General features: G+C 37.0%; 1 long non-coding RNA gene across 1 annotated transcript in view; it reads left to right on the top strand.

Annotated features, from left to right (window-relative positions):
- The window catches only part of LOC131840538 (uncharacterized), a 288807-nt gene extending 264926 nt beyond the window's left edge, over positions 1-23881 (top strand). The window contains exon 3 of the long non-coding RNA XR_009357392.1: positions 23784-23881. This is a non-coding gene — a long non-coding RNA (uncharacterized LOC131840538). The remainder of the gene's footprint in view (positions 1-23783) is intronic.
- The last annotated feature ends 300 nt before the right edge of the window (positions 23882-24181 follow it).

The raw sequence follows: 24181 nt of genomic DNA, 5'->3' as shown, positions 1-24181 counted from the left end.
TGAAAGGGGGTGCCTGGGTGGCTCAGTGGGTTAAAGCCTCTGCCTTCAGCTCAGGTCATGATTCCAGAGTCCTGGGATGGAGCCCCACTTTGGGCTTTCTGCTCTACAGGCAGCCTGCTTCCTCCTCTCTCTCTGCCTGCCTCTCTGCCTACTTGTGATCTCTGTCTGTCAAATAAATAAATAAAATCTTAAAAAAAAAAATAAAAGAAGAAGAAGAAGACGACCTTGAAAGTATGGCAGGGATTTTGAATGGTGGAAAACTGAGTTGCTTGAAGGTTTTGAGATGAGAATGGATGTTACAAGAGCAGCATTTAAAGAAGCTGGATGCGCAGAGGAAACTTACTCTGAGATGGGTGTGCTGGCCCTAGAATGGAGAGGAAGGTATGGAAGAACAATTAGCAATGTGATGTGTTGATAGCTACTAACAAGACCATCACGGAGGAGGCTGAGGGGAAGTTGATGCCAAGATATTGTATCTTGCTCTCTGCAATCATGAACTTTCCTCAGAAGAAAGGAAAGTAGGGAAGGCAAACTAGTCTGTGTACATTCTGAGCTGACTGAACACAAACTTGCACATCCAGACATCCCTCCATCATTTTGAAGTCATAGGACCAGAGGCACTGTGAGACGATAAGGCTAGTGGAGGATGTGGGGTGAATGACTCTAGGACAGAGTTTACCACGAAAGGACATTGGAGCAACACAGAGTCAGAGATGGTGCTAGCACATGCTTCATGTTAAAGGGACAGACTGGACTGAGGGATGATGAATCCACCTAAGTGAAAGGTTTTACCTCAAAGAAAGTCACATGATTCAGAGCAGGCAGGCTCAGAACATATCTTTCTTAGTCAATAAGACAAGTTAAAGGTCCCCCCGCCCCACCAAACAGCTATTTTAGTCCTAGGACAGTTTGTTCCTTGTCTTTTATTTTCCTTTCTGTGGGAAAGTGTCAAAGGCTTGAGGTATGAAATAGACCAAAAGTTAGGGGGAAAGTACCCAGTCAGATCAGTTTGCATCCGGTTAATTCAGAGTGAGAGGGAGACAGAAAAGAACTTCGGTTTATTAAATGCATTCTCCAAATGGAGGAGCAAACAAGAGACAAAACCGTGAGACTAAGCACATTCTTGGTCAAGAAACTCTTGACTTGAGTGATAGCCACAACTGGGTGTATTAAGAAACAGAGTTAAAGAATGGCTGGAAATAGAATAAAATTGCTGGGAGTATGATGTTATGGATAAAAATGACAAAAACGACAACAATTAATGTATCACACTTATTATGTGTCAGGCACTCTTCCAGAATTTTATATAAAGTTAATTATCCCAATAATAGGAAACATTGCTATTTTAACTTCACAGGTAGGAAAAATTAAGCACAAGAAAGACAAGTGATGTGGCAGAGTTACATAGCTGAGAAGTTGAAGAACCAGGGAATGAATCAGATAGCAGGGCTCTATACAGAACAGAAATCGCAAAATGGAGTCGCTAACAAGCTAAAGCTCAGATGATACGAAGAATATGTTAAAATATTCCCACTAACACGAAGACCGCATTTATTAATTACATACTATTCTTAGGTTTGTTGATAAGAAGATCTTGAAGATGATCAAAGAAAGAGTTTCAAAGAACCAAGAACAGAAGTTAGTTATGAAAGGGCGAGCAAGAGGGTTGCTGGGGGGAAAAAAAAGGCAACCAAGAAATTATGGAAATACATTCTCAGTCTGTGAAGGAAAATACTCCCTACTGGACGCTCCACAACTCAGCAGGCCAAACCATCCATAAGTTGGCTACTCCGTAAGTCTACGTTAAAGCCCAGGCCAGAATTGAGAATAGGCTATGGACCCTGCCTGCGGACAGCTGATTGACTGAGCTGTGGGTGGAACCAGCTGCTCCTCAAAATTAGACCCTAAGTAAGTAACATAAAATTATCCCCATGTGATAGAACCTGCTAGCTTCTAATTCAATATATATTAATTCCTTATTCCTTTTTTTTTTTTGAAGATTTTATTCATTTGACAGAGATCACAAGTAGGCAGAGAGGAAGGCTCCCCACTGAGCAGAGAGCCCAATGCGGGGCTCAATCCCAGGACCCTGGGATCATGACCTGAGCTGACGGCAGAGGCTTAACCCCCTGAGCCACCCAGGCACCCCAATTCCTTATTCTTTACCAAAGAGGCCTATTCTCTGTCCTCCAGGGAAAACATTTCTTTTTAATTTTTAAAAATTATGGTAAAATACACATAACAGAAATGACGACCTTAACCATTTTAAGTGTACAGTTAAGTGGCATTAAGTACATGCATATGGTTGTACAACTGTTACCACCATGTCCAGAATTCTTTTCATCTTGCATGACTGAAATGCTATCCATTTAACAGCAACTCTCCTTCCCAGCCCCCTGGATCCCAGTCCCTGTCAATCAGCTTTCTGTTTTCTGTCATTATAAATTGTACATATTAATATAATATAATATAATATAATATAAACTGGTGTGTGTGTGTATGTGTATATATATATATATATATATATATATATATATATATATATGTTTTCTGTCATTATAAATTTGACTAGGGACCTATATATATATATATTATATATATATATATATATGTTTTCTGTCATTATAAATTTGACTAGGGACCTCATACAAGTGGAATCATGTAGAATTTATCTTTTTGTGACTGGCTCACTTCCCTTAGCATCATGCCTTCAGTGTTCATCCTTGTCATACATATGACATACACACACACACACACACACACACACACACACACCACTTAGTGTATCCATGGGCACTTGGGTTCTTTCTACCTTTTGGCTACTACAAATAACATTGCTATCAACATGGGTGTACAAATGTCTCTTTAAGATCCTGCTTTCAATTCTTTTGGATCCATACCCAAAAGTAGAATCGTTGGATTAGATGGTAATTCTATTTTTAATTTTGTGAGTAACTGCCATACTGTTTTCAAAGGGATCCAATCTTGTTTGAAATTGCAGTGGAGCCAGGGAGAAAAGCAGGGACATTATTAACATGAGATTTAGGGCAATGTTTACTTTGGCAGAGACAAGAACATGATAATACTCTAGTTCATATATTGGTTTTAGTTCATTCATTATCACTTTATATATTTTATATTTATTTTACAATATTTCAGTTTTCTTATGTGATTCATATATTCTTATGCTTACATCAAATATTATGATTTTTTTTTTTTAGAAATACTTGCTAAAAAGATACTTGTAGAAAGAAACAAAAATAAGGGCAGAAAAAAATCCATGGAAAGTCTGAGAGCTAAGGTCTTTCTTGGTTCTGGCTTTCCAGTAGTTTCAGTTTCTAGGTGATCTCAATATATCTTATCTCTGTTCATGAAGAATATGAGATAAGCTCTTATACTTAAACAAGTTCCCTTTCTTAATCTAGTTTGAGTGATTTTCTGTTCTTTTCTACTTCTTGCTCACTTATGTCAGCTATTTAATCCTTTGGATATATCACACTGAATTATTTCACATCATTGTTCAAGAGAGAGATTGATCTAAAATTTTACCGAATTGTGTTTAGATTTTGCTAGTGAGGTTATGCTGTTCTCCTAGAAGAAATTAGCATATCCCTCCCCCCCCCCTTTTTATTCCCTGAAGAGTTTGGGAAAGTATATTTGGAAAAATCTGTGAAGACATTTAAATGTGTCAAGAAATTTATAAATTTTAGATTCAAATTATTTAATAGATATAGACTGGAGTTCCTATTTCTTTTGACATATTTGATGTTAGCTTTTCTTAAAAGCAAATTTTTCATTCTATATAATTTATCAACTTTTTTGAATATAAAACTATACATTATGTCTCAGTATCTTTTCAACATTGGGAAAATCTGTGGTAATGGTTTGTTTTTTTTTAATACCTCATACTGGCAAACTTGGTTTTGCTATTTCTTTCTTGAGTATTGGTTTTCTTTACTGGGATTTATCAGTTTTCTTATTGCTTTTAGAAGACCTCTTTTTAAATTAGTATTTGCATGGAATAATGTTTTCGTTTCTTTCACTTTCAAGCTTTCAGCATTCTTATATTTAATGTTTCTTATACACAGCATATAGTGCTTTTAAAAATCTGTATCTAATCAGTTTATATTTCATTTCACTTGCAATTATACTAATATAACTAAAATGTGGTTGAGTTTATATTTTTAATCTTACTATTTTAAACACTTGCCTTCTTTTCCTTTCTTTCTATTCTTCTCTTTTTTAATTTTTTAACTAATCCAAAAAATTTCTTCGATCCGCCCTCTGTAGACTTCTAAGAAATATATTCTTTACTATTCATTTAGTTCTTTTTTCCAGGAAATGACAATATCTGGCACTGATATTATATTAGGATTTTTGCGGGGAGCCTGGGTGGCTCAGGGGATTAAAGCTTCTGCCTTCAGCTCAGGTCATGATCTCAGGGTCCTGGGATTGAGCCCCACATCGGGCTCTCTGCTCAGCAGGGATCCTGCCTCCCCTTCTCTCTGTGCCTGCCTCTCTGCCTACTTGTGATTTCTGTCAAAGAAATAAAATATTTTTAAAAAATTAGGATATTTGCTATTTCTCACTCAGTGGGAAGATTTCACAAAAAGTTTAACTTTGCCATCTTCCTGCTTTGTATATTACTGCTATCAGTTATTTTTATTTTTTTAATTTTTTTTTATTTGACAGACAGAGAGAGGGAGAGAGGTTGACTCCCCGCCAAGCAGGGAGACTGATGGGGGTTCTATCTCAGGATCCTGTGATCATGACCTGAGCCAAAAACAGACGCTCAACCGACTGAGCCACATAGATGCCCCAGTTATTTTTATTTTTAAGTGATTTTTATTAGAGTTGCAAATAGTAATTATTTAGAGTTACCCACATTTTTGCCTTTTCTAGTGCTTTTTACTCCTCCCAGCTACAAACTGACCTTTTACCGATGTTACCGATGCTAGGAAGACAGGCCAGTTCCAGCCCCTTGGTCGTAGACAATAGTAGTACTGGTGCAGTGAGTGGGTTGTTTTTACATATATCTTCTATCAAATGAATGAAATCCCTCAGATTTACAATCTTGTGGACATTTTTAATTATAAATGGGAGTCTAATTTTATCACTGCTTGTTTTATCTATCGGGATGCTCAAAGGGTGTTTTCTAATCTCTGTTCTGCTCAGGTACAAAATTGCGCTCAAAGCTGCACTAGTATTAAACCAGTTATATTTTTGGAATGCTACTAAATTATCGTGGAGTATCTTTTTCTGTACATGGCTAATCTCATGAATGAGATCAACGGGTAATTTTCCTCTCGTGCCTGGCATATTTATTGTCAAGCAGTGGCATTATTGTCATTATCAAACTTTGAAAGCTACTGTTTCCATTCCATGGTGTACTGACTTTGCCTGCCTTCCCCTACCTGAAGGAAATAGGATCTTTACAATAATTTAACTTTTTCAAGGGGCACCTGAGTGGCTCAGTGGGTTAAAGCCTCTGTCTTCAGCTCAGGTCATGATCTCAGGGTCCTGGGATTGAGCCCCGCATCGGGCTCTCTGCTCAGCAGGGAGCCTGCTTCCTCCTCTCTCTCTGCCTGCCTCTCTGCCTACTTGTGATCTCTGTCTGTCAAATAAATAAGTAAAATCTTAAAAAAAAATTTAACTTTTTCATTTCCTCTGTTTTTCTTAACCTTTGATGAAAATGTTGGATTTTGTTTAAATACCTCTCTGGCCTCCAAACTCTGATCCTACTTTTAGGGAAGATGGATTAGTACTTACTGGAAATCTCCTTATAATATATGCCTCATATAAGTGTCTTTTCTATTAATACATTGCTACTAATCTTCAGAAATTGCTAGCAGTTGGCAGAGGGGGCTTGAAATTAGTCCCAACTGACTCCCACAATGGGATTCTTCTCAGTATCCAACAGCTTCTATACAATTAGGGTAGTAAGATTTATGTCACAGAGTTCTTTGGAAGATTTATTAAGATAGAGCACATGAAATATCTGTCTCATGGTCATATATCAAAATTTTTCAAAGCAGCTCTGGGAGATAAGTATTCTGATTAGACACATGGAGAAATAAGGCTCAGTGAAGTTATTTCCTCAAAGACAGAGTCAATGTGTGGAGCTCAGATTCAAATACACACCTACCTGACTCTAAAAGGAGGCCCTCAGTCCCAATGTTCTGCATTTTCATATGGTTTACAGGGCTTGGTCCAGTTCCGGTCACCCAGTAGCCCTAAAGTAAATGAGGATAAGCCTAAATGGTCCAGTGGTCTCTGTGTTATGGCATAATAAAAGAAATAAAAGGATTGTGGAGTTTGAACAAATAAGTAGATACTCAGTTTCTTCATCTGTAAATTGTATCTATAAAGTCCAAATATTCCTTGAAATTTCTTCCTTATATTTGTCATTCTCTGTATTCTTTCTACAAAAAGAGGACAGTAGTATTTAAAATTATTATTATAGGATAACAATTTAAAAGGGTTATACAAAGGAAAACACTTGGTACAGCTTCTAGGCCATAGAATTTTTCCTTTAAAAAAAAAAAAGTATCTGAAAGCAAGCAAGCATGAGTTGGGGGCAGGGGAGAGCAGAAGGACTCTCTGGACAGGCAGACTCCCTGCTGAGCACAGAACCCCCCACCATGTGGGGCTCAATCCCAGGACCCTGAGATCATGACCTGCGCCAAAGTCAGAGGCTTAACTTACTGAGCCCCACAGGTGCCCCAGCCATAGAGATTTTCTTAATGAATGTTCGTTTGTCCCTGAGGAACCAGGGTGCATCATTAGGGTACTGAATGCCTTCACCTAAGACTGTCTTGGGACTAGGGAGGAGCACACTCTGATGAGTGTGCAGGGAGGGGGCTGGGGCAAAGTGGGATCCTCAGCTTTGTGATCTTCAGCTCCCAGGCTGTATACTCATTGTTCTAAGACATTTAAGTTCATATTTAAGTTCATATATATATATATATACACTTTATGTATATATAAACACACATATATGTTTATAAATATATATGTATATATTTATTTATATAGTTTATATATAATGTATATATGTAAATATGTATGTATATACATGTATATACATATATGTAATATAAAATATATAAAATGTATATAAATGTAAATATATGTATATATACACATATATTATATATACATATATTTATTTATATATTAGTATTATATACTTACCTATTATGTATTAAATAATTATTATTTAAATATATAAAAATATGTATATGTATATTTATATTCTACAAAAACATGAAAAAATTTCAGCCTGATGAAATTCTAAAGCATGTTTAGAAAAAAACTCCTTGCTGTCTACAGCCGTATATTACATTCCAACAAAGTCAATATCCACCCTCTTGAAAATGAAACACTCAAATTAACTGTTTCCTTTATTTGGTTTCATAAAGCGAACCGCAAATTAAAAAGTAGGTTCATTAGTCCCCAAACCAACAATGTATGTTGGCAGCTCTTTCTCCATATATCATTCTTTCTGATTTATTTGATCAGAAAGACAGTCCACGTTCCCTGGGTAATGTCTCTAGCAAAACTAGAGAAGTATAGTTTTCTAGGGTTTCAGATACCCTCTATCTTCAGTTCTACTTTTTAGTAGAGACAAGCTTACACAGGTCAAATGCTTTTTCAAATCAGTGAAGACAAGAGGTCGAGATGGTCATTGCAAACAATAGCATTACACCTGCACTTAAAAATCCAAAAGCTTATGTGACCCTGCACAGAAACTGGTGAGAAAAAGGATGCCTTCCTCTTCCTGCCTTACCCCTTGTCCTCCTGCCGTTGCATTCTGTTTGCTGACTCCAAGAGAAGTCTTTGTAGTTTGTCACAGGAACTGTTATGGCTTCCTTATTTTTGTTTGCCTGGAATCCATTCCCCTAGCTGCTAGTATCCCTCATCCTGCATTATTTTTCTACATAGCACTTTTATACTTATCTAACATACTGTGGCATTACTGTCTCTCCTGCTAGAACTAAGCTCTGCAAGAGTGGTGATTGTTTGGTCTTTCTTTAGTTGTTGTTCTTTGATATCCAGCATTTGGAAAGGAAAAGTGCCCATGCATAACAGGTTCTTTAAAAATTTGAATGAATGAATAGATAAATGCATTTTTAAAGATTTTTATTTATTTATTTGACAGAGAGATTACAAGTAGGTAGAGAGGCAGGCAGAGAGAGAGAGGGAGAAGCAGCCTCCCTGCTGAGCAGAGGAGCCCGATGCAGGGCTCGATCCCAGGACTCTGGGATCATGATCTGAGCCAAGGGCAGAGGCTTAACTCGCTGAGCCACCCAGGCGCCCGATAAATGAATATTTTATATGTGAAGGGGTTTTCACTCTCTGCTTAATGTGGGAGAAACTAGCAGCTTACATCAACTTGTTTCTGTTCATTCTTTTTCATTTGTTGCATATGTTTATATTTAAATCCATGAAGAAAATTACACGGTTCTCATTTTATGAATGCATTCAGCTATTCGTTTGGTAAACTGAACACCACTGGGCAGTAATCATCCTGTCATAAGGCTCTTCTGCTGTCTTTATAGAAAGTTGAGCAAGAAACAAGTTCAGATGCTACTACAGAAAAGTGTAGTCTCCTCTAGTTAAGATCCTGGTGTACCAAAGTGGGAAATCCAGCCACATAGCTCCCCTCGGTGAATGTCATTTTGCAAGGGTTGTGTCTTAGGTTGGAAGGTGGGGTGCGGGCCTGCTTAGTGGTCATCTGCTTAATTAGTAGTGGATCATCTGGCCAATGACAGTCCCTGGAGAATAAGCATAAAGATTACTAGTCAGCTTCCTGGGACTTTCCTTAGGAGACATCTGGAGTCTATCTTTTGTCCTTTCATAGTCTGTTCTCTGCTTCCGTCCTGCTCCCTGGAACATTAATGCCACCTGGCACGCAAGGACCACCACTGTACCTAGAGATAAGAGAGAGTTGCCAATGACTGGAGCCTGGAGCACTGAGGATGATTCGAGCACCTTCTTCATCCTAGTTCTGAACTCCGGAGTTCTAGAATTTGACAGTAAAAAAAAAAAAAAAGAAACCTGTATCTTGTTTAAAACTTTATCACTTGAGGATTTTGTAATAACCATAAACAAAATTACTCCTAACAAATATAGATTCAAATCCAGGCTCTGTCATTTGTTAACTTTATGAATATGCACATGAATTTAACATAGTGTCCTTAGTTTTCTCCTTTTTTTGAATAAAAATAGAATACCCAATATACAAGTTTATCATGAGGATTAAATAAGATAAATGATCTTAAAAAGCATTTACCATTGTGTCTGATGATGCCAAGTAAATAGTCAGTAAAAGTAGATGTTATTTCTATTGTAGACATAATAATCCTTATATCACATGGTTTGAATAGAGACTCGAGTATTTTTTAAAGGTTTCCAGTAAAATATATATTATTATTTTGCTTTTAAAACTTATGTGCTACCTTTATATCTTAGAGGACCATGGTATCCATTTTATTGGAAGAAGATTTAAATTTTCTGCATCTTATAGCAGAATTAACTTTCTCTAGCAAGTTACCAATCTTATTCACACAAGTCTTATGGTCAGGAAATGAACCAATATCTCAAACCAACACAGTTATTTCAGTTTGTGCACATTAAAGCGCAAATACGTGTCTTGAGATCCAATGTCTTTAGCACAGAAAAATGAGGGACATAGCGTTGATTTTTTATTACAACTACAATATTCCCAAACAAAATAGAGTGAGTTAGGCATATTATCAGAGCATTGAAAATATAGCTAGAATAAAAGATAAGACCCAACAGGTAAAGTTAACATGTAGGCAATGAGATTCAATTCAAGAACTGGTATTCGGTAGCAGATGTGTTTCCAAGTTTCGTAGCAGACCAATTATAATGGGAAACCATACCAGTCCATGAGAAAAAGTATATCAGTTTCTTTGGAGGAAAAAAAAGTTCTATCACATAAGAATTTCATTTCACACTAAGAATTAAGAAAAAAAAATCTTGTCTCTAGAGAGTTATAATATTGTGAGCTATCACCAATCTCAGAAGAATAAAGAATTAGGACTCAACCGGTGGGGCGGGCATCTAGGTGGTACAGTCAGTTAAGCCTCCGACCCTTTGTTTCCACTCAGGTGGTGATCTCAGAGTTGTGAGATCAAGCCCCGTATGGGGCTCCATGTTCAATGTGGAGTCCACTTGGGACTTTCTCTCCCTCTGCTCCACCCCACACCTCAAATACATAAATAAATCTTTTAAACATATTTAGGACTTAACTTGGGTTCTCTTTTATCACCTGACGCTACTAACTAACCTCAGCTATCCCTGCAGAAAGCCTTTCTTCCCTTTTACCTAGTGACAGCTTTAATAGATACGTTTGCTCCAGGGGATGTTTATATGAGGTGTGTGAATGTGAGTGTGAGTGTGTGTGTGTGCACGTGTGCACATTCACATGCGTAGCGTGAAAAGTAATGTGTAGGAGGACTTCAGTTACATGAAATGATGTCGCATGTGTTAAGAATCCCTTTGCCAATACTACTTCTGACCACACACCACATATTACACCCTAACGCCAGAAACAAACAAATTGACCCTCTTTTTTTCTGTGATGATCGGGAAAATTGAACTCAGAATAATCAGAATTTTAATTTATGTTACATTTAAATTACAAGAATTGAATCTTCCTTTTCTCCAAGACATAGGCAATATAGTCCATGAAACTATAGCTAAAAAGTAGCCCAGCTTCAAGATTCTGTCTGAATTCATGTAAATAGAAATTTGGAAATTGTATTTTAAAAGTTCATAAGTGTTCTTTACAGATTGGGGAATATTTGATTATATATTATTTATTAATATTTATCCATGCTATGTGAAAATGGCATACACAGGAGGACAGCTTATTTCTAAAAGTTATTTTGGGTAACAGTCATAAAGGTTTTTTTTTTTATTTGAATTAGAAGTAAATATAGTTATCTGGGCCTTTGTTTTTTTTCTGGGACTTATTAAAATGCTCAGGATAAAATATACATGTCAGTTCCTATATTCTTACATTCAAAACTGGAAAACCAATTGGTTAGGGGAGTGCTACTTTTCATCACATTCAAAAGGAAAAGACATTCCACAAACCAGCGTAAATCTGCCATAAATCCCCTCTATTTACTCTCCCGCATCAGCAATTTTGGAAAAGCTTTCCACTGTCTTTTCCATTTGGTTTTGGCATGAGAAGCCAAAACCAAAAAAACTTTCAGCTCATCCACTGAAGCCATCTTTCCAGAATGTATAATTGAAGGACTTATCATTTGCTGAGCTATTTAAATTCTGAAAATTCTCAAGAGATACTAAAGACACTGATGCTTTCAGACAATCTTCATGTTTTATAAGTGCTATGTTGGGTTATCTTTACCTTTACACCGAATCACAGCTCAAGACACACTGGCAGTGCAATTCTGGAAGAACTGAGATCTTTCTTAGGCATCCAAAGATCATATAGAAGATTTATGTACATCTAAGTACAAGCAGCCAGAATTATGCCTGTAGGCTCTACTGTAGTTTTGGTACAAGGGTACCTGACCATTTTTTAAAATGAAACAAAATAGGTTTGTCTGTGGTCCCCTAGGGCTCTGCTTCTGCCAGAATGCTTGGCTGGCCAGCGGAAGACTTGAATACATGATGGCATGTTCAACTCTGGGAGTGTATACTCTCCATGCATCCAGCCCAAGTGTTATATAACAAGGGACTTGTGTGCTGCTGAAAATAGCAGGGCACCCTGAGCAGCATCTCCTAAAATGAAACTTGGTCAGTCCTTCTTTATGTTTGGGTGATTGCATGAGAATGTTCTTAACCCGAAGTCTTATAAGCTGACCGAGTCCTCTGAACACCATGGATACACTCGAAGCACAAACAGAGGAGGAAAAGAAGTGTGATAATCTAATGAGTGGAGACCTAATTTCAAACCACATAGTAATTATTAGCTGTGGAATCTTAGACAAAACACGATTCCTCTAAATGCAATTATTCTTCTTCTATAAAATGGGTAAAATGATATTTGCGTTATTGATATCACTCAGTTGAGGACAAATATTTATCTTTTTAAAAAGATTTTATTTATTTGAGAGAGAGTGAGAGAGCACAAGTGGGAGGTGAGGCAGAGGGGAAGGGAGAGAATCTCAGGCAGACTCAATGCTGAGAAACACCGCGAAGACAAATAATATTTAAAAATGGGTAATTCGGGTGCCTGGGTGGCTCATTTGGTTAAGCATCTGCCTCTGGCTCAGGTCATGATCCCAGGGTCCTGGGTTCAAGTTCCACACCCTGCTCCATGCTGAGCGGGGAACCTCCTTCTCCCTCTCTCTCTTCTCCTCCCGCCCCACCCCTGCTCATGTGCGCTCTCACTCCCTCTCAAATAAATAATAAAAATCTTAAGAAATAAAAGTGAAAGTGGGTAGTATATGGCCCAAGACTGTAAGCTATTATAGAGATGGTATATTTTGGACATGGTAAGTCTCTAAATATTTGCTAATTTGAACAGGAAGATGGATGTCACGTAAAGCCTAAATTTAAAGCCCTATATTAATGTGCTGCCTTGACATCTGGTAAATGTCAGGGGGCTACAAATAGCCTAATGATAAACTCCCTTCCCTACTCTGCTCTGCTTGGCCCTAGCCAAACAACCCTCCTCTCAGGGGGAACAGGTATGGCTTCTGCTTATCTCTGAGTGGCAGGTTTCTGTTCATTGCCAGCACTTGGAATTATTCAAACAAGTTAATTACATCCTCCTGCGGGGATCAGGAGTCGCCTCACCCTCTTGATACTGCAAAACCTGCCTCCCATAGTGCTTGTTCGCTTTGTTCCCAAACGCAACCCCACATGGCCCTGCACGGTATGTGGTGTCCTCTGCGCTAGAATGAGAGTGTATGTGATTAATAAATTGGTGATTAGTAGTGATTATGGTGATTTATAATTGGTGTTGTATGTGACCATAGCCATCCCTATAGCCATAAGATGGGAATTCCTCCCTCAACGGGGTGAGTAGGAAGAGATTTTTAAGAAACAGTGGTGGGGGGGGGGGTGAATTAAAGAAAGTGAGCAGATAGGGAGAAAGGAAGGAAAAGTAAGAGCATGCAAAAATGGGAGATAAAATAAAGTTAGACTCTAGGTGGAGTGGTATTAAATGGCCAGCCAAAAGTGACTCGGAAGTCCCCGCATCTGGAACACCTGGCTTGTTCAAATGGACAGAGACCTAACAATATTTTCAACAGAAGTCTCTATAGAGATTGATGAGAACATTTGCTCAAATACAAAATCGAAAATTGGCAGTTTGGTTTCTTCATAGATGAAAAGAAAAGTAATAGAAGTAAGGTCTTGCATGCATTTATTTTAAGACAGATTTCATAAGATCAGCAATATAACCGGTGTCATTTGGTGTATCAGTGTGGGTTGAGGAATGTGGGCAGAGAGCCTGGTTCTCATGAAGAAATCTCACTTCTCTGGAGGCTGACATTTAGCGATTTTGTATTAGTTATGTCATCTTTGAAATGCTCAGAGGACAGGAGAGCTTCGTAAATACAAACTTAATTAAATGTGAAAACTTGGTGGTGGATTTGAGATGAAAAGGTGGGGAGAGCTCACACTGCCATGTTCATCAAAGAATCAGGATGGTTAAATAAATGGGAAAGTCATGATAAATCCCCTGCTGAAGTTCACTCTATTTTAGGAAGGTGGTGCATATAATTAAAGTTCTTATGAAACAGTCCTCTCTTTGTCTACAAGGAATAATCAGGACAGGAGCAGCAGAATTTTCTTTACTCTAGCTTCCTTAGAACTGAATTAAGTAAATAACTTTTGACTTACAAAATTTTAGATCCTTGCATTAGTGAAATAACTGTCCTCTGAACCAAAACCCCCTGAATTTATATCCCTATCTGCCATTATGCCAGAATATGACCTTGAGCAAGTCGCATTCTCCTTCATGTAACTGAAGAAATGGGCAGCTTGTGGGAAGTCTCTGAATCCCCCTTAACCCAAGGGTGCAACCACATCTCTATAGTTAATTTTTTTGTTTGTTTTAGATCATATGTATATCTATGTATATATTCATCAGTGTCCTCCAGGATGTCCAACACTCAATAAGTACTACTTCTTTTCCCTTCCTACCATTAATTCCATCTTTAAAGGATTCCAGTAAGAGCAAATATTGAGGTGTCCTAGTTACAACAGATCACCCTGCTCTCCCCATACTAATCCCTTTCTCATTCTCCAAGCTTTCCCAGGATATGGGATGTTCATCCTCATTTCAGGAGGTCAGAGATCCTACTTCTGTAAATGGCATCTCATCAATCTGGGCTGTAGAGTGATAGTGCTGGATGCTGGACTGATATTTTAACTGCTTCTCTGCTGTGAGTTAAGCTTTAAGGAAGCATTCCCCAAACTCATTCTACTGCTCTTCGATTGCTTATGTGTTAAATTTTCCTTTTGTTTTTTTCTTTCTTTCTTTCTTTCTTTCTTTCTTTCTTTTTTTTTTTTTAAGTTTAAAGAGATATTCCTCAAACAGCCCAATAGAAAGCAAGGCCTTGTGAGGGAACAGAAAGTAAGCCAAGTGAGTTTTTATTATAATCATCAATTGTGTGTGTGTGTGTGTGTGTGTGTGTGTGTGTGTGCACATTCATCTGTCTGTATTGGGGTAGGGCTGAGTGTGGTTTTGAAAGAAGAGATAGAGAAAGGATGGAAAGGCATCACAAGTCACACCAGAGGAAGACTTCTGGCTTTGAATTTTCTTGTGTGTAGTTTATTTCTAGGCATTCTCCAGTGATTATATCAACACTCTTAGTATTCTCTCTGTGTCTGTCGGACTGTTCCTTGCCCCTACCAGAAACCTCCAGCAGCATATACTCTAGTGCTTATTTGTTTATCAGTATGGTTAAAATCTGTTAAAGACAAAACAGCAACAAGAACAAAATGCATGACACACCTGCACTGCTGCCCAACTTAAAACCAGTTCCTAGTCTGTCCGAAGCAGTTCCACTTGTTTTTTTAAACTGGTCACATATACATTATAGATTTTAGAGAAACCAGAAATTAGCACCTGATCTCAAGTGGCCCTAACGTAAGCTTATGATGAGATGGAAGAGAATAGAAAGGAAAATGAAAGTTTTGTTGGGAGGCCCAGAAATGGAGACAATCCTTGTTTGATCTTTTTTTTACTTTGCTATTGAACAGAAAGAAAACAGCATTTCTTTGAGAATAGAATTTTTTTTTTGATTGACTGATGTTTCTTAAATTTGCATATAACTATAGTGGAACAGGGATTTTGTATTCTTTGTGAATGTCGTGCTGAAGTTTCTTGAATTGGCATATAACTGTAGTGGACCAGGGATATTGTATTCTTTGGGAAAGTCATGCTGAGGGAGGTGAAAGTGGACGCCATTATTACTTGAAACCAGATTTGATGCTTGACAAAGACCTTTTTGTTTCATTTGGTTGACATTTATATCAGTGTTTCCATTTTTGAAAGGGTAACTAATTCTCCTAGGGGATAACTCACACCTCCAAAGACCCATGTAGCCAAGATACTAACGTCAGATTTTGAGGATTCCAAGGGCTATACTCCATTTGCTACCCCGCAAATGCCCCATTCTGAGACATTGCAAAGTCTTTGTTTACATCACTATCCAGCCCCATCCATCCGTTCTGATTAGCTTGCTTCCAAAAGTAGATTTTCCTGAGCATTTGCAGAGGAATTAAGCACTTCCTTCTACTGCAGTATGACTGTAAGCAGAGCATGAAGCTAATCAATTTTCCCTGGAACTGGATTCTTCCCCAACTGGAGGCTGATTATTTAGGGATCTGGGTGGGCTCCTAAAAAAGACTTAAATAAGAACAGCTGACTGCTTGGTAGATGGCCTCATTCTTGCCTATGCCTATGCTTGGGCACTATCATCTTCAAGATGCTCTTAAGCAGTCTTTCCATAGAAAAATTTTCATCTTTTTAATGCTTCCGCCAATTGAAATTACTTCTTAAGTTCTATATTGAAATAGATGTATCGCACTCTAATGAGAAAATGGAGCATATAAAAATAAATAGGATTAGGGCTTTGCCTTCGAAGAGTTACAGTGTGGGGGGAAGAGTTGTCCTGTACACACACCCTGAACATAATTTCCTGGAAATTCTGTTTTACATCATCTACATCCTTATTCCTTCCCCAATGTAAAACCTAACGAACCTCATAAATAATTTATTGTAATGAATCAACCCTCTTTTGCAAGCTAACAATTGCTTTTTAATAAGAAGTCTCTAGATAAAATAATAACCCAGATGAATAATTCCAGAAAAAGGAAATTCAGGAAATCTAGGACATCGTTTAAGGAGGTTTGGTTTGGAAAGGTGACAACACAGCATCCCTCAAGTGATGTCCACCTGCTTTTGTCTATGTGTGTGACTAACTCTGATACGCAGTATGTCATTCTCACAGGCAGTCAACTAAATTTTGATCCAGAAAACTTGATGCGCTTCCTGAGTGAGACAGTGACATTATTTTTGATACTCACCTTTTACATATAACTTACTCTGTTTGGTATTTTTACAAAGTGGTGTTTCAGGGGAGAAAAAAAAAAAAAAAGCAGTCTTTATGTGGCCTGAATAACGTCAGACTTTTCACATTAGTATGCAGGCTCTGGGTTAGGGAACAAGGTTGCCAGCCAACTTGAAGATGTGTTTAGAATACATGCAGTGGTAAGAGCCCTGTCTGTGATTCACAGCAGTTATACAATTTTTTGCTTTTATTAAGCTAGAGCAATTGAAGAGGAAAGATGCCTTGCTTTTTCTTCAGGGAGGAGTGGGTGAGGGGATGCCTAATATCTTAACCCCAAACCAAAATACTGAAGATATGCAAATTTGCCCTTTTAAAATGTGAACCAAAATTGTTCATCTCCCCACAAAGAGAAGAGAAAAGAACTCCCAAAGTCATGTTTCTTGAATGCTTTATTGTACAATGACAATTCAATGACCTTTTTGAAATACAGGTGTATTAAGATCAACCTGATTTCTTTAGTCACTGGTAATGTTATGGTAACAAATACAAATCAATGAAATAAAAAGAAATAATTTAGATACCTTAAAATAAACTATCCTCTCCATTTTAGTAAACTTCATATGAATGTCTGAATAATAGGGTTTTCCTTCAATCATTCCTTAGAAGTTAATGATTAAAATCTGATTATCTTCTGAAAACAAAATCATAAGATGAGGAAAACAGAAGTTTTCATGTCTACTTTAGAAAGTTAGTAATTTGGGAGGCACTCTAAGGATAAAGGGAAAAGGAATATGATATATAGAAAAGTGAATAAATATTGCTGTGAATATTTTGAGAAAATTTGAAATAAATAAAATATGTAAAATAGACTAAGACTACTTAAGTTTCATACTTAGATATGGTTGAACTATAATTCTGAGAAAATGTCAGGATAAATATTTTTTTTAATTACCTTAATAAAACTTTCAGAAACAAGAATATTTGTGCTACAAACATAGCCTTTAAATATTAAAATCTAGCATTTACATATAATGAGGTTTCAGGAGTGTTTCCCTTTTGAGAGGGTATCTAGGAATCCCTTTGCTTCAGAAATCACTCAAAACTCAAGAGTCTATAGGCAAGGAGAGAGCAACTTCTGAAAATGTGTGATATCAGAATTTTTTCCTTGATTATAAGAGCAAAAATATCCATTTTGGAACATTTATGTATAGATATAACTGAATATATTTCCTTCAACCAAAGATGGCCACTATTAATAGTTTGATTTTACCTTTTAAAATCTTAGAAGACAGTTAAAATATAGAAAATGCTGGGGGCACCTGGGTGGCTCAGTTGGTTAAGCAGCTGCCTTCGACTCAGGTCATGATTCCAGGGTCCTGGGATCAAGCCCCGTGTCGGGCTCCCTGCTTGGCAGGGATCCTGCTTCTCTCTCTCCCTCTGCCTGCCATTCTGCTTACTTGTGCTCTCTCTCTATCTCTCTGTCAAATAAATAGATAAAATCTTTTAAAAAATAAAATATAGAAAATATTAACATATTTTTATCTAAATGTAAACAATAGGTATTTCTTTATAAATGAAGGTTGTAATACAAAGAGATCTCAAATTATATTTTCTGTAAAGAACTCAAGTATAAAAACTCCCTCTCCATTTTGGTTTAGACTCAAGTAGTATCTTTGATCCTGGTCAACTTATTCTTAGAGGAAACCATTATCATGTCTAATTTTTTTTAAATAATTTTTTTTAATAAAGAGATCTCAAATTATATTTTCTGTAAAGAACTCAAGTATAAAAACTCCCTCTCCATTTTGGTTTAGACTCAAGTAGTATCTTTGATCCTGGTCAACTTATTCTTAGAGGAAACTATTACCATGTCTAATTTTTTTAATAATTTTTTTTTAATAAAGAGATCTCAAATTATATTTTCTGTAAAGAACTCAAGTATAAAAACTCCCTCTCTATTTTGGTTTAGACTCAAGTAGTATCTTTGATCCTGGTCAACTTATTCTTAGAGGGAACCATTACCATATCTAATTTTTTTTTAATAAAGATTTGAGGAAACTAAGAATGAAAGGGGGATAAATCCAAAAGTATGGCATATTAATATAAATCCTTGTAGTAAAGGGGATATTTTGATCTACAGTTCAGCTCTCAGAAACAGTTTAAAAACAATTCAACACAATAAAGTAAAAATCAATCTCACACTGTGCTTCTTATGAATGGAAGGCCATTTCAGTGGATTCATCTTTCATGTACCATGACAGAAAATTTCTCAAATATAACTTAATTGAATCCTCAACCCATGTAAATAAAAATATCATTCCTGATGCTAACACTGCCCCTCAATAACTAAGAAGAAGAAAAAGAATAGCAACCATTTTCATACCTGCCTTTCAACTGCTATTATCAGGAACTTAATTGTGTGTTTGAAATGTATTATCTAATTTAAATTTTAATCTCAAAACAGTATCATGGATATACTTCTATTTTATAGAGCACTGATTCTTTGAAAGATTAAATAATTTGCCTAAGGTCAAACAGCCATTAGATGGAATTGTCAGGATTCAAACTTGGTCTGTCTGGTATCAACACCTGTACTTTTTCCTTCAAGTATCAGTGCATAAGTATCCCGAAATGTCAACAGAGTAGGCAGGCTTTCGATGTACTATGAGACTTCTGCCAGAAAAATAAAGATCAATATACTCCCTGAAATCCCACTTTCCTAGCACAATCTCTTTTGTTGTTTCTTGGCATAGAAACCTCTAATTTTAAAACAATTACTTTAGAACATGAAAAATCTTTTTTTTAGGATTTTATTTATTCATTTGACAGACAGCACAAGCAGGGGGAGAGGCAGAGGGAGAAGCAGACTCCCCGCTGGGCAGGGAGCCCAGTGTGGGTCTCGATCCCAGGAACCTAGGATCATGACCTGAGCTGAAGGCAGGCGCTTAACTGACTGAGCCACCCAGGTGCCTCTAGAACATGAAAAATCTGAACAAGCAACACTTAAGGTTGTAGAGGAGCAGAGGATTGCAGCTAACAACAAGACAAAACCCAGTTCCCCTGGAAATGAAACCAGCAAAAGGCGTTAATAGTGCATATGAGATCGAAGAACATTTAGGTACCACTACACACCCCTCAGAATAGTCAAAATCCAAAACTCTGGAAACACCAAATGCTGGCAAGGATGTAGAGCAACAGGGTCTCTCATTTGCTGCTGGTGGGAGTCCAGAATGGTGCCGCCACTTCAGAAAGACAGTCTGGTGATTTCTTACAGAAAACCGAACATACTCTTACCATCTCCTCTAGAAGCCCCATTCCTTGCTATTCATCCAGAGGAGCTGGAAACTTACATCCACACAAAAACCTGCACATGGATGCTTATAGCAGATTGATTCACAACTCCTTCAGTAAATGAATGGATAAACCACGGCATATCCAGATATTGAATATTATTCAGTTCTAAAAAGAAATGAGCTATCAAGCCATAAAAAGACATGAAGGAAATTTAAACATGTATTCCTAAATGTAGAAGCCAGTATGAAAAGGCTGCATACCATATGATTCCAACCACATAACGTTCTTGTAAAGATGAATGTATGAAGACAGTGAAAAGATCAGGGTGGCCATGAGTTGGGATAGTGAAGGGTTGAAAAAAAAGACATGTGGGTGCCAGAAAAGAGGAAGATCTCAGAAATGCACTTGTCCACTCTGTCTTGGCTTGGTCATGTGTATGGTATGTACAGATAGATGAAGCAAAATATAGACCATAAGCATTATTTAGCTATACAAAATTTGCCCAGTACATAAACATTTATTTTGACTTGGGAATTTTCCAAGAGGCCATTTGCATGATTCTCATTTATTGGTTAATCATTCAATCACGTCTTTCCTGTTGGCCTGGGTGAGCACAGTCTGCAGCACAGGGACTGATATGCCATCTGAAAACGGGGCCAGTAATAAACCATTGAGTGAGATTCTTTTATAGGGTTGTTCATGCTACAGAGGCACCAGCAGAGATTGATTTTTTTTTTAAATTTCTAAGTTAACATCTTTCTTTTCTTGCCATCACATTTTTGTCAGTCTTGCCTTACAATTCTCTGTATCTGCCAACATTTGGCTGCATCAGATTTATTGTTTTCCCTGCTATTCATTTTGTTGTCGACTTTCTTGATATTTCCAGGCCCAAAATGTTATTTTTTCCTAAAAAAAAATTATACTAATGGGTTTCTCCTCTGTTGATTTGAAAGGTAGGTGCTGTACACTTACCCTCAAACTTACAGAACTGGATACATCAGTGATTTTGAAAGTTAGTCTCACATAAATACTTCCACACATTTCTTTTTCTCTGAGTAGAGTTGAGCGTGTATATGTAGAACATGAAAAATCTGTCTGTCCATCTATCTGTGATGGTTAATTTTATGTGTCAACTTGACTGGACTAAGGAATGCCCAGATAGCTCATAAAGCATTGTTCCTGGGTGTGTCTGTGAGAGTATTTCTGGAAGAGATAAGCACCAGTGGCCTTCTGGTCTTCAGGACTTCATATTTGGGCTGAATTATATTCCTGGCTTTCTTTGTTCTCCAGCTTTCAGCAGAGCATAGGTCTTCTCTGCTTTCGTAAGCACATGAGCCAGTGCCTGTGATAAATCTCTTCATATATATATATATATATAGATATATCTATCTATATAGATATAGATATAGATATAATGGTGTATTAAGGAAATCAAAATAAAAATCTAGTAAACATCAAAAACTTACAGATCAGAGTGGTCACAAACTCTTTTGGTAATGTTAAAATTACCAACAAAATGTTTTTTAAAAACAAAACCAAAATATCTAAAAACCAGCACACACCAATGGTGTTGTTTATCTCATCTCCTATTGGTTCTGTTTCTCTGGAGAACTCTAATACACTGTCTATTTATATTGCCAAATGTATTATTTCGTATACATGTAAATATATGTATATATAGTATATGTATATCATAATAACTATGTTGGGAATTAAAAAGAAAAGTTCAGTGAGATTTTGTATGCAAAGCCTAAATGAGATATTAGGTAGTTATTTTTAATGAAGCACATAGTATAAAATAGTATGTCTATTTTAGTAGAAAATAGTGTATCTATTCTAGAAAAGACAAATGAAGTTTGAAGGAAAGAAAGAAACAACATCAAAAATATTATTTGAAGCATAGAAGATTTGTTGTTATTGCTCCTTTGGGTTGTTTCAAACTCAATGTCCATTAAAATAGCCTAGATGTCTAGATTAGGGTTCTCTAAAAGGGAGATAATTATATAAGTAAACATAAATATAACTATAAATCATTGAAGGGGAGAGATTTATCCTAAGGAATTGGCTCATGTAGTTACAGAGGCAGAGCAGTCCCATGGTCTGTGTGTAGCAAGTGAGACACTTGGTGGAGTGAATGGTGTGATTTCAGCTGTCTTCCAAAGTCTTGATAACCAGGAGACCCCAGTGGTGTAAAATTCAGTCTGAGTGCAGAATAAGGTCAATGTCCCAGCTCAAGAAGTTAAGCAGGAGGCGTTCCCTCTCAATCATCCTTTTTGTTCTTTTCAGGTCTTCACTTGATTGTGAAGTCCAACAGCATTTAGGAAGGCAGTGTGCTCTGCCCAGTTTATTCAGATATTGATCTCAGCCAAAAATACCTTCACAGAGACACACTGAGAATAAATAATGTTTGATCAAATATATGGGCACTCCATGGCCCAGTCAAGTTGACACATAAAGTTAGCTATTATAGAGGGCAAAGTTTTTCTGGAGTTAACAAAATTTTATGAAGAAAGGAAATAATCTAAACTATATTGTCTTGGTAGCGTGACAGTTACTATTAAATATATTTTAATTCATTCTTGTCAAACAAGTCAACGGCTAATTTTTTATCCCTCAAAAACATTTATTGTATACTTCTTACATTCTTGGTGTTTATGCATGTGTTAGAGGGATAATAGTAGGAGAAAAATAAATACGGCATAGCTCTATCTTTCAGGGAGCTCAAAACCTCATGTAACTGGGAAAACATGGTTCCTGAAGCCACCTGTGTCAAAGTTCCTGAGTCCTGGTTAAAATACAGATTTCTGGCCATCAGCATAGAAGGATTAGAGCCGAGAAGTGTGCATGGAAAAGGAATATGAACAATTTGGTTTTAGAAATCCCTGGTTTGAGTAAAGAAATCATATAGACAAGTAACTACCATATCACATGTTAGTTATGTGCTGTAGTGACCCAGAAGAACAGGTGACTGACTGTTTAAAACAAGCGGAAGATACCCCAAATTAAGATGTACTCTGTATGTGGGGGAAAAAAAAAGCTAATATCTGTTGTACTGATGAACTCACTATGATTAAATCTGTCTCAAAGACTAAATGTCCCCCATATTATGCAGATTATGTGTTCAGAAGAGTCAAGCCTTACAGTATACTCAGATTAAGACAAATTCATTCCCAGTTTTTTTCTAGTACTCATATATTCTTGGTTTTTTAAATTAAATTTCTAAACCATTTGGACTTGAACTTTATCTTGGTATATGGTGTAAGGGACTAACATTTTTATTTCAGTACTATTTGAAATTTCAAAATACTGATAACCTTCTAATGTTCAAACAAGGAGATTAGTTGAATCAATTCTTACACATAGATACAATAAAACATGCTGAAGCCATAAAAATAATGAAGTTCTCGCCTGGGTGGCTCAGTGGGTTAAAGCCTCTGCCTTTGGCTCAGGTCATGATCTCAGGGTCCTGGGATCAAGGCCCACATGGAGCTCTCAGCTCAGCAGGGAGCCTGTTTCCCCCTCTCTCTGTCTCTGCCTGCCTCTCTGCCTACTTGTGATCTCTGTCAAATAAATAAATAAAATATTTTTAAAAAAAAATAATGAAGTTCTCTATGAGCTGATATGAAGTGGTATTTTAAAGATACCAAGTAAAAAAAAAAAGCAAACTTCAGAAAAATATATGTATATATGCATATTTTTTATATACACCTACATCTAGTACATACATATATATGTAATGGCTAGAGTAAAACACAGAGAATGGTTCACCTTAGAGGTAAAATACATCAAACATTTATTTTACTGTTGAAGTAACTGAGACTCAGAGATAGTGGCCTGACTCCAAGGACACAGATCAAGTCAGAAGCAATATAGACAGGCTTAGAATGACCTGGGAGAATGCTAGCATGAGTCCTCCTGGAGTGAGTATTAACTACGATCTTTATTATGCTGATTTTCCAGGTGAAGGTGCTCTCGCATACAACTCCTGGTGGCAGCTGCCTTACCAAGAGAGTGACTTCCCCCATGAGTTACCTCATCCCATCACACTTCAGAGAATAGATCAGGTTAGTGACCCTCAAAAAGGTAAGTGGGAATGACGACTACAGGCCATTTCCCCTCCCAACCATGAAGAACCAAATCCTCAAGACAAGCGACGTGCCTCTCCAGCAGGTCATTTATTATTCTGCACACTGTCCACGTATGAGATTTTGCTTCTTATTTGAATTCAGAGATAAAATTGGAAATTACAGAACTGTGGGAGTTGCTGAACACAGCTTTCAATTTAAAAGGAAGGTATATTGATTACTCCCTTGGATGCACATAGAAAATTAGTCAGAATACATCATAAATTAGTTTTT

Source organism: Mustela lutreola, chromosome 9, assembly GCF_030435805.1.
Source record: "Mustela lutreola isolate mMusLut2 chromosome 9, mMusLut2.pri, whole genome shotgun sequence".
NCBI lineage: Eukaryota > Metazoa > Chordata > Mammalia > Carnivora > Mustelidae > Mustela > Mustela lutreola.
The sequence above is the reverse complement of the archived record's forward strand: the minus strand, read 5'-3'. Positions and strand labels throughout refer to the sequence as shown.